At 32.2% G+C, this 10,318-nt stretch overlaps 1 long non-coding RNA gene across 1 annotated transcript; it reads right to left on the reverse strand.

Moving 5' to 3' along the window:
• Positions 1 to 2,205: 2,205 nt before the first annotated feature.
• LOC134256906 (uncharacterized) lies at positions 2,206 to 3,930 on the reverse strand. Its single transcript, XR_009989813.1, has 2 exons — positions 3,780 to 3,930; positions 2,206 to 2,802 (listed from the first exon to the last, which is right to left on the reverse strand). It is a non-coding gene; the product is annotated as an uncharacterized LOC134256906 (long non-coding RNA).
• Positions 3,931 to 10,318: the final 6,388 nt, after the last annotated feature.

Here is a 10,318-nt window from a genome sequence, read left to right on the forward strand (position 1 = left end):
ATGTGTTACGAGTTCAGCCAAAACAACGTCATTTGCATCAACCAAATAATCATCACATGACAGCATTATAATTAGAAAAAAACCTTTCAACATTTTCTTTATTTAGCTTCATATCATAGCATTATTTGACAAAAAATGTTTCAAAAATAAACTCAAATATATGCGCATATGAAAAATGTTTTAAAAAAGTCGAAATTCATTTAAAACTTACACTGTATTCAGGGTTTTATATGAATGAAAAATGGATCGCAAAGATGTTTTTTTTAATTTAAATCAGTTATCTAAATTAATTCTGCGAACATATCTTCCGTAAACGGAAAAAAAATCATAGGCATTCAGTTTAAGAATTGATTTATCGTTCCATGTATTGTTTCCATGAAAAAAAATCAATGTAGAATGAAAACAGTAATTGAAAAATGGCAGAAAGACGTCGTAGAACGTCAAGTAAAAGCAGTGAAAGACAAAATTTTGTTGAACTCCATTAAATCTCAATAAAAAGAGTAAATGTATAGGTGATGGATTAAGAAGGTATGTCAAAAACTAGCCAAGAATATGTGTGTACTTAGCACTGATGGATTTTGAAGGATTGAGACTGTATCAGCTGCAGAAGAAGACAATTGGTGAGAAAACGATCTGTATATAATCTAATCTAAACATTTTAACAGGAAGTAAGGTTGTCGTAAGAGATAAGACGCTCTAACACTGTTGCTGATCTAAAGAAGAAATCCGCTATGTCGTCAAAAATAACACACTGCCAAATAGATGATAGATTTTCCCGTTACCACGGCGGAGTCACGGGTCAGCAGGGGATGCTCATTTCTCCATGGTACTTGATCCCACTCCTGATTTTTCGGGAGTATGTGTTTGTGCTGCTTCTTTTTTGTATTGTTTAATGTACTTTTGAGTTTGAATACTCTTCGTTTTCTGTTTGTTATCTCCATATATTTCATTCTATGAAAAGAATGTTTTTATGATACTTACTTTGTAAAAAAAAAGTATTATTTATAATATATTATCATTAATAGTCATACTTCAAAAATGTTTTCATTGAATTACATTTGTTGGAAAAAAAAATGATGATTTTTTTCAATATTACTCATTACTATAAAATTCGAAGAAACGATTGTTACTATACAGGAAGAAAGCAGAATAATCAGGATTTTAAGGGTATTATGCATTGATTAAGTACTACATTCACTATATTTAATCGCTGAGTCTAGTACCATTTATTCTAAAATAAGTAATTACATGTATGTTTACCTCACTCACGTCCTCGAATCCTTCTATTTTGAGTAAAGATTTTAAAAAGTACAAAACTCTTTTAGGAATATTTTTTTAATGCGATTGAAAAAATTAATATATAAAAGCAGGAAGATACCATTTACATTACAATTATATCACTTTCAAATGATTTAATAAGATTTGATATAATAGATCTTTCCTTCCGAATGAAATATTGCATCATATATATATAGCTGTTATCAGATGACTTTGATGTGATACCATAAGCAAATATTTAAAAAATTCCCTCAAATATCTTAGATAAATATAAATTAGCTGTTTTCTGAAATTATTATTTTGATGTACTAGTATTCAGCTCTTTAAAGTATTCTTCCTCGTTTTCGACAAGAAACTTATAAAAAAACAAGAATGTATTGATAATTGAAGTGCCTTCTCATTTTTATGCTTTAAAGATATTCCTTTATCGTTACAAACATCTACACTTGGAGCTTCCCAGCATATGTTTTGTTAAAGTACTCTAACTAGAGATATTCGTTGATATTCTACTTTAAATATATTAGGACTGGAAAGTGTTCCCTTTTATTCGTGACGCACATAATGCATGTACTACTTCTTTGTTGCTCCTCATATCACACACAATGTAATGGCTTAAATGCATAGGTGTTTTTATTTGTCTTATTCGGAGATGTGTACATGTATATTCCAATTCCTCTTGTCAATCACGAGGGAACCGAGCAATGATTTCCATAAATAGTATATACTCAAATGCTGGACCTCTCTGTGTGTGCCTTTGTAACTTTATCAGTCATACTCATATATAAGAATCGAGGAAGAACGAAAGTAAAAACCCATACTTGTTTTGTGTTATTCAAAATTTCTAAAAAAAAAAAACTTATATAAACTCTAAATGTATAATATTTGTCCACACTTTATGCATGTCAATAAGCAATAGCATAACATTTCAAAAATAATTGTTTTAATAATTCAGTGATTTTACAAGTACATGTACGTGTTTCAATAGTTCCACAGTACCCAGAAGTATTTTCCATTTTTTAAGTTTTCGTAGAACTTTATTGGACTAGCTTAATTTTCATAATCTTCTTGAAGATTTAAAACAGAAAATCTGCAAAGTACAAAATCGCTCTACATGTACATTTACTGTGACTCTCACTATTTAAAGTCTTATTTCACAATTAAGCGTTTAGGTCATCGCCTGTGGATTGGACAAGTCATCATATTGATTTATTTCTGCATTCATTTCTACTTCGTTTTGTAACCCGCTTATAATAGTTATTCCTTGATAATGTTCTGTCGAAAATGGAACCTGGATATCTAAGTAATCAGGTGATCTTTCTTTCAGTTGATTGCAAAGTCGTTTTAAAAGAAATAGTAATAGTCCAATTAATGGTATCAGAGCAAGCATGATGATGAATCCATAATATGGCAAATAAAATCCATCCTTTCCTGATTCAAAAACTTTCTTGTCCATCTCTGTTTCCTGCCCCAGTGATCGAAAAATGTATGTTCTACTTGAGTCGTTTGGAGATGAACTAGCCTTACCTAAAAGATTTACATCTTAAGTTCATAATCTCAAAATTATCATAATCAACATACTACAAATTATAAAGAAAGGTAAAGGTTCCCTGAGTGGTCAAACTTGTAAACAATCCCATCTCTCCCTTGGTGTTACACGATTAATTATAAAGGAAAGTATGTTAAAAACAAATATTATTATGTAGATCTTTATTTATATCATTAATTTCTATTATTGACGATATAAAGAGAATTAATTCAATCTAAAGCATGATCTAATAATTAAGTGGGAAAAACAGATTAGATCTATTATTTGCATCATTTATAACCAAAATATATAACAATCCAGTCATCCATTTTTGTTTGTACTGTAAACCAACTTTTATTCGCGACGACTTTATTTCGCGATTTACCGGGAGTTAAGTAGTTCGCGACGATTAATTTTCGCGACCAAGCCTTTTTTGAAATTGTTTTAATAGAAAAAGAGACTTTAAGGACCCGTTCGCGGCGAGAAAAATTCGCGATGACGAAGCTCTCGCGAACCTCGCGAAAATTTCTCGCACGCGAATAAAAGTTGGTTTACAGTATAATCTGTCCTCAACATACATTCAGGAGTAGATACTGAACAGAGAACAATTTTTTATACAGCTAATCGTATTGAAATTAAATCTTATTTCCTGATTTAAATGCGTGATGTCCTTGTTGATTTGATACTAATAATCCTATCTTTATTCTGATGCTAAATCATTGCTTTTTCAAAACAAGATCAATGAAAGTTGTGCAACCGGAATTATCAACAAGCTAGCAGAAATCGAAAAAAGTTATTAAAATTCAGCATTCAATGGTAATGCTGAATCTGACAATCCATTTCTTTTGTGCTTGCTGGACACTGATTTAATTAATATAGGCTAATGCCGATTTTTGTATCAAAATGAATTCTCAGTACTGTATACCACTTGGATAACATTGAAATGTAGGTTGTCCAAAGACTTTCAACCATTTACCTGTTGTAAAAAATGAACAGTCTCTGAACTTTGTACAATCTAAAGGACATCCAGTTGTCACATTGCAGTAATATTCAGTACATTCACATTCCTTTTGACAAAGGAATCCGTATGCAGGGAATGGACAAGGAACCACGCAATTAGGTCCTATATAACCGTCAGCACACTCTGTGATGAAAAAAATGCTTGGTTAACACAACACAATATATTTTGCTTAGATTTGAACACTAGAACTGATGAAATTGAAATAAATGAATGCAACACTTGCACTTACTTTGAAACTAATTTTAAAAACTATATAGTCAAAATATACGTACTTATGCAATCATTGATCTCTGCAGAGAACTGGTACCCGTCACAACAGCCTCTATACAATGTACATACAAACATGAAACTGTATCATAAAGCTAAATTATTCCTGCATAAACTTAGAAGATATCCAAAACAGAAAGACTATGTTGGGTCAACGTTAGTAAATGGTTGTGCTTGGCGAATGGTCGGTGTTGAGTAGACAAACTTCGTCTAAGATTAAACAAAAATTACGTGGTCAATCTTCTATTTAGTACATGACCATATTAGGATTCGAACTTGGCCAAACGTTAGTCCAACATTAGCCAACTTCTATTCAAAATATTCCTTTGAAAAGTTTCTGCTGTTGGCCAATCTTTGCCCAGTGCTTGTAAAGCATCCGTAAAAAGAATATTTGATTAATCTGGTACCTATACATGGACCAAAGGCTGGCATGTGCATTCTTTATCTAAGTGGAAGGAAGGAAGTATATTGGCAATAAATAGACCCTAGAAATGCATTGTTGAATACGCATATAGATTATTTAGGAGCATTACGTTGGGGGAACAGTTGCCCAGTGTTTCGTATACCGTTGCTGAAAAGGATTATTAAAGTTGGTATTAGTATGTTGACCAAGTAATAGCAGTTGCAACAATGACACAATAGTTGTTCTGCAAACTAAATAATTGATGAGGTGACATAACGTAGGGCCAAGATTGGAACAATTATCATAAGATAATCCCAATGAAAATCTGTTGATTAAAACATAAAAATGTGTATTGAGCTGTCAAATACAATAATTCACAGAATCGAATTACACTAAAAAAGCAGAGAAAGTTATTGAGAAGAAGTGGAATTTTAAACTTGTTGATTATACAACAGCTGTGACCGTCATAGTAGCTCAATTAGTAGTGATTTCGCTTTGTAAAAAGAAGGTCATTTGTTCAAACCCAGGCTGCGGCTGACCAAATCGATAAAAGCAACAAAGGACAGCTTCCTTTGAACTTAGAAATTTTAACTGAAGGTGTTGGGTCTTTCGAATGAGTCTTGAAAACTGCTCAAAATCACAAAGTTTGAATAGTTGAGAGGGTATATAAACTGTATAAAGTGGAAAAGGTAATAAGGAAGAATTAAAAGTGATTAAAAACTAGAAAGTTTGCAAGCAATAGCGTATGTCGCCCCGAACTGGACAAAACTTTAATTTTTTCATTGCTAAAACAATACCCATTAGCTAAGCTTGGGCAACCATCAACTCGTATCAGTCCTTTCAGTACTTTAATTCAAAAATCAAAGTTAAAGAATTTTCACTTTTCCCCTGTTTCCATAGCAACTATGGACAATATGCAACTTTTAAATGCAACAACACGCACAATTACAGATACTAATCATTAAAACAATAAAGTTTGATGACGAACGTCCAAGGGACAAGAGAGAAGACTCTCGGACAAAAGCCGTCACTTTTTTGCAGGTTTCCATGCCAACGGTAGCAATTTTGAAACTGAATGACCACACAACACAACTACAACCAGTGATCGTCCTTTGAGGAAAGTTTCAAGAAGATAGTCCAAGCCATGTCGGAGAAACAGCCCGTAAACAAAAACATGCGTACAATCGCAATATACGTACAATCGCAATATATCGCCCCCGACTTTGTTCGGGGCGACATAATAATAAGTAAAGACCTATCAAAAATATTAATTTAGTGCATATATCATATTTCTCTAATTTTTTCTCTCAAAATCTATCTGCTAAAACTTTGATCATCACACAAAAACTGCAATAATTAAAAATTAGAAATAAAGATATATTTGCGAAACAAAAGAAGTCCTTTGAACATCTGAGAGACTCACCCTTGGCCATTGCATCTACGAAACGTATTTGAATGACAATTTTCAGTTGCAAAAATTAAACAATATATTACACACAGTCTCCTGGTTGAAACTTTCTTGGAAATGATATCATATATTGGATTGAACATATTGCTGAAACTCTGTTGTACATATTTACAGGTCAAAATGATATCCGTCTTTAATTAAAAAATTCTTTATTTGACATGTACCAAAAGATTAATCACTATTATCCAATTTCCCTCCTAAACAGAGATAAATCTAGCCAAGTTATTGGGCAAAAAAGGCTGGTTTGCCCACATTGCAAATATAAAAATAACCAATAGAAAGCCATTTTATGAAAAGTCAAGCTAATCTGATATCAAGTGACCATCGCAAGTAGGCGTAAAATAAAACTCATCAATCATATTTTCAATAACTAGCATAAAATAATTTTAAAATTCTGTTAATATTACTCTTTTGGTGTCTGAAACCGAGTCTAGTGTGAATCCTTTTCAGGAAATAATGGAATGAATTAAGGAAATACTTTTATAAAAATGATTTAGATTGGTCTTACATAAAACCATGCAATGTGCGGATAAGAGTGACACCGGATTGAATCAAAACGCTTCCCGTTTATGGTTGTTTTATCTTTAACATTTGTTCAAACTACAGAATGATAGATTTTTAAGTGTTCGCCACACCCTCTTTATACTTAATTCATTTCTTATCATTCTAATGACAGGTCAGCGCTCATCATCATCGCAAAATTTCAGAGCGTGATTTTGTTGTTGTTCTATTAAAACTTACTAAAATATTCATCAGAAAAGCCCATGTGAACTTGAATTTGATTTCAGGTAAAAGGTGCATTGTTTGAACACGCATTTATATTCATGTAATACAAGTGATTCAGATATAAATATTGATCCAAATATACCTAGAGCTCTCTTCCTGGATAAAATCGCAATACAATCTATGTATGCACTGTCTTTTTTTTTACAATCCAATGAATCGGAAGATTCAAACACCTTATGAAAATATAGAAAGGACGAAGCTGTTTTCAAAGGCAAGGTAATTATTTTTTTAAAAATCTCTCCACGATAATGATAGCAACTACCTTTTCACTGACTAAAAAAAGAAATTACCAACACGTATAACTACATACTATGTTTGATCAGTTAGTAAAAACAAACCACAGTCGGTACGAAGGATAGAAAACAAAAGCGTATTAACAAATACGACTTTAAGGACAATCAGTATTTATGAAGCATATTAATATCTGGTTAAAAGATATCGCATTAATTTAAACTTTATTTTACAATTAAATTAAATGATATTCATATTTTGAAGTATAAATACATATATGTACATAAAAACAATTAGAAATTGAATAAAAAATTTACGGACATGTGTTTTTATTGAAAAAGAATATTTCATTGAAATCACTAAGACTTAATCCTCTAAAGACTTTTTTTTTTCATTTTTTTGACCACCTTATTCATGGACAGCCCTCGTATATTTTATTTTCTTTAAGAAACGTTTAATTCAATTTATTTTCACAAATAAAGAACAGAATAATTTAAATGGAACCCAGAATAAACTGTATCTCAAAAGATCAGTAGTGGGATCAAGTGCAATGAAGGAATAACCATTACTTGCCGACTATTCACACCCGCATGTGTTTCTTGTCATGATCGGGAAATAACGGAAAATCATGCTCAATTCAGTGTATAGAGGACTATAAATTAGTACAGAAAATGCCAATCAGCATTTGATTCAAAAATAGATTGTATTTTCTTACAAGGTCACTGCATCGACATTTGAACTTACTAGACTTTAAACAAGACTGCTGATATTCTTGTTTCATCAACTTGTTCGTCAATAATTTACCTCAATTTAGAAATGTTTCATACGTAGAGTATGCTCTTGCACACCGGATCATCTGATATTTATAAACTCCGTATGCAGGTGATGAAGGTATATTGCTGCATAAGTAAGGAAAGTTGACAATTGTAAAGTTTTTTAATTATCAAGTTTATCATAGATAAATTACCATTTTCGTCTTTTCAATTGGTACCCATGGGGAATGCAATAGATTATTGCAATACCTGAATTCCAGAAGCCACATCAATATTGTAAATCAGAAAAGGAAGCATCTTGTTGATTTCAACTTAAGAGTGTTTTATGTTCAATCAGAATTTTTTTTAACAAAATAGATATATACATTTCTTTCAAAATTAGCTAGTGCTTACATATTTCCATGAATCTTTTTCAAATTTTAACCTCGAAAATTTAATTCCTTGAAAGATAACAAAAATTTTCAGCAAAAATTTTAGACACTCACCCTTGGCCATTACATTTACGAATAGTGTTTGAATGTCCGACTCTGATCACAAACACGAAAAACCGCAACGTAAACAGCCTCATGTTTCAATATTTACTGTAAAGTGAATGCACTTATTGGAAATGAACATAGCTAAAGCGGAGTTGATTTGTTTAAAGATGAAACATATTTCCGTCTTTAATCGGAAAACCTCTACATTTGACAAGTATCAAATAGAAATATACACTTGCATTCCATTAAGAGAACCTCAAACAAAATAAGCTAGGCCAATAATTTAGAGAAAGCAATTGAAACGCAGCTAGGTAAAGCGTCTACATAAGAAATATTCCAAGAAAATTACTACATGTATAAAACACATGTGTAATAGATTTTTTGCGAATAAAAGAAAACAATAAAAGAAAAAAGTTCATTTTTGGCTTATTTTGGCTCAGTGAATATTTGAAAAACTGAAACTGCTCTATTTTGATTAACATACATTAAATATTATTATGACCTTTAGTGATTACATTATTATTATTCCCTATAATTTTTCTTGCCTTAAACTAATCTGTGTTTCAAGATCTTGAGTTAAAGGAAAGAAGAATAATAGGAAAGGAATTAATTTACAAAGTTTAGAATGGAACAAAAAGAGTTTGTTAATAAATTGGTATATCTACAGGGATGATTTACATGTATGCATAAAGTGAACCGAGCTCTTTGATTTCCGATCTGAGAGCATCATGGAAACTAAACCGAATTATAAACTGTGCGATAGAAAGATATATTTTGTGCTGATTTGTATTGGAACTCTTTAGCTGCATATTATAAGACACAGTTTAAAGAAAAAAATGTAGTTCTGATGCAAAATATTGCAGTGTTTTCTTCCTTTACTTATTTTGCATGGGAACAAATTATTCCTTTAACGTGGTTGTGTATCCTTTCTTTCTAGATTTTTATACTACTGGATCAGTCAATCTATATTCTACAAAAAGGGCGAATCGCTCTTTCATCCTTATTCTTGTTCTATTGTTTAAAATGTTGTGCTAACTTCCAGGGAATTAAATAGAGTTTGTCCTTTTAACCTCTTTCTAATGCTTCAAAAAGTTTTCTACAAGATTTATGTCATTTTTTAAAACAACTTATTAATATATCAGTAAAAAGACAGGCAAAAGTAATAAAATGTTTTTTTTTAATTTGTTTCTCTATCCTACCATTGATTTATTCAACAAATGAACTCGTACAATAATAATAAAATAGGCATTTCAACAAGTCATGGTCTTCAGTCTTCATATTCATGATCGATTATATGTTTCTGTTCAGATCCATACAATAATAAGAAACTAATGCAAAAAATTGGACTTGTTTTCTCAAAAAAGACCTTATATTTAATTTTACTTATTCCACTCTCAATCTACGATAGTGGCACTACGCCCCTCCCCCCTTTAAGTAAAAAAACAGAAATGAACACACGTTCCTAGTGTGTACTGCAGTGGAGAAAATAGACCCCAAATGTGTGTTGAATTATATCCATGTTAAAAAAATATTTACATACATGAATATTTACATTTCCAATGTCTTTGTTCGATTGATTGATTGATTGTATATTGTTTAACGTCCCTCTTGAGAATTTTTCACTCATATGGAGACGTCACCGTATGCCGGTGAAGGGCTTCAAATTTAGACCTTTACTCGGCACTGAGGGCCATTGAGCAGTGAGGGTTCTGTATCGTGCCAGCGCCTACCGTGACAAGGGACCTACGTTTTTAAGGTCATATCCGAAAGACCCGTGACTTTCACTTTTAGTGCCGAGCTCTTGGCGAAGGAACAGTCACTACCTTTGTTTACGTCTTAGGTATGACGCGGCGCCGCGAACGAGAATCGAACCCGGGCCTCCCGATCAAGAAGCGAACGCTCTACCGCTAGGCTACCGTGACCGGTGTGTCTTTGTTCCCGGTGTGTCTTTGTTCGAGATAAAATTACAAATTGTAAATGTAATTTATTTCCCCATCAATGTATTGGCGTGGTTCCAAAAAAAAAACCCACGTGCAGGGCGGGACGAACAGCTAGTCAGAAGCAGGACTAGGAGCACGTGGATTGGTGGA

Source organism: Saccostrea cucullata, unplaced genomic scaffold (assembly GCF_032062105.1).
Source record: "Saccostrea cucullata isolate Sc308-1 unplaced genomic scaffold, CSIRO_AGI_Scuc_v1 ctg2416, whole genome shotgun sequence".
NCBI lineage: Eukaryota > Metazoa > Mollusca > Bivalvia > Ostreida > Ostreidae > Saccostrea > Saccostrea cuccullata.